The sequence below is a fragment of the Ipomoea nil genome, unplaced genomic scaffold (assembly GCF_001879475.1).
Source record: "Ipomoea nil cultivar Tokyo-kokei standard unplaced genomic scaffold, Asagao_1.1 scaffold3213, whole genome shotgun sequence".
Lineage (NCBI taxonomy): Eukaryota > Viridiplantae > Streptophyta > Magnoliopsida > Solanales > Convolvulaceae > Ipomoea > Ipomoea nil.
This window is the reverse complement of record NW_017619641.1, coordinates 513,628-515,748: the sequence shown is the minus strand read 5'-3', so window position 1 is coordinate 515,748 and position 2,121 is coordinate 513,628.

Sequence of the window (2,121 nt, the reverse complement as noted above, 5' to 3'; positions counted from 1 at the left end):
GACTCTAGTTTAGGCAAGGGTCCACGATCCATGATGGACCACACTAATTAATTTAGGGACCCTATCCAAATTACATCCTTTTTAATTATTATTAACGGGATTAATTCAACAATTAATCCCCGGTTTGAATGTCGTAACACGGGGTGTTACAATAACACCCCGGTTACTATGATTAGCTTCTGCTGGATTTAATTATGATTTTGGTTAGGCTTTGCCTTTATTTACTAAGTTTAATTCTTTATGTTTGTTAAAGTTTTGGGGGTGTTACAATGAAAGTAGAGATTTAATAAGTGAGCTTCCGTTAGAGTTAAAGGTGAGAATTTTGGAGTGTTTTCCCAACCTAGAAACCGCCAGAACTACCCTGCTCTCAACACACTGGAATTATGTTTGGTAGCCGCTTGGCTAGCTTGCTTTCGATAATGACTTCTTCTGGGGAATCCCAAAAAGCAGTGGTGAAGGTATCGTACCTTCTAAAATAACAACTTACGTTCTCTTCCAGCGTGTTTGGCCCGTTAAGAAATTTAGCCTAAACATAATACACATAAAATTATTAACATAATATACATAAAGCCTTAACATAAAAATAATGTCGTTTTGGGGAGGGCGCACAATACATTGTGCGCCCTGGTGCACGATATAACGATTGATGCGAAAAGGGATTTGATTAGTGAACTGCACGCAAACACAAAGGCCGAAACCAAACATCAGAGGTGAGGGTTTCTATTACTTGTTCCCCAATCTCTATTTTCATCCGAACTCTTCCTAATTTCGTTGTTTTATTTACGAAATATAAAATCTTGCAGTTGAAGAATAGAATTGAACAATTTTATGTTTTGATTTCGACAAACGCCTCATTGTTCTTTCAATTTAATGCCTCAGCGTCTGCGATTCGAAATGGTAGCGAATCATGCAAGTAAAGATTTAAAAAGTGAGCTTCCGTTAGAGTTAAAGGTGAAAATTTTGGAGTGTTTGCCCAACCTAGAAGCCGCCAGAACTGCTATGCTCCCAACACACTAGAATTATGTTTGGTAGCAGCTTGGCTGGCTTGCTTTTGATAATGACTTCTTCTGGGGAATCAAAAAATGCAATGGTGAAAGTATCGTGCCTTCTAAAATAACAACTTATGTTCTCTTGCAGCGTGTTTGGCCCGTTAAGAAATTTAGCCTAAACATAATACACATAAATTATTAACATAATATACATAAAATCTTAACATTAAAATAATGTCATTTTTGGCAGGGTGCACAATACATTGTGCGCCCTGGTGCACGTTATAACGATTCATGCAAGAAGGGAATTGATTAGTGAACTGCACGTAAATGCAAAGGCCCCAACCAAACATAATATGTGAGGGTTTCTATTACATTTTCTCCAATCTCTGTTTTCGTCCCAACTCATCCTAATATCGTTGTTTTATTTATGAAATACAAAATCTTGCAGTAGAAGAATTGAATAGAACAATTTTAGGTTTTGATTTCGACTAACGCCTCATTGTTCTTTCAATTTAGTGGCTCAACATCTGCGATTCAAAATGGTAGCGGATCATGCAAGTAGAGATTTAATAAGTGAGCTTCTGTTAGAGTTAAAAGTTAGAATTTTGGAGTGTTTGTCCACCCTAGACGCCGCCAGAACTGCTCTACTCTCAACACACTAGAATCATGTTTGGTTGAGGCTTGGCTGCCTTGCTTTCGATAATGACTTCTTCTCGGGAATCGAAAAACGCAATGGTGAAAGTATCGTGCCTTCTAAAATCATAACTTACGTTCTCTTGTAACGTGTTTGGCCCGTTAAGAAATTTAGCCTAAACATAATACACATAAAATCTAAACATAAAACTAACACCATTTTGGGTAGGGTGCACATTACATTGTGTGCCCTGGAGTACGATATAACGATTCATGCAAGAAGGGATTTGATTTGTGAACTGCACGCAAACGCAAAGGCCCCAACCAAACATCAGAGGTGAGGGTTTCTATTAGTTTTTCTCCAATCTCTGTTTTCGTCCCAACTCCTCCTAATTTCGTTGTTTTATTTATGAAATACGAAATCTTGCAGTTGAAGAATAAAATAGGACTATTTTAGATTTTGATTTCGGTTGACGCTTCATTGTTCTTTCAATTT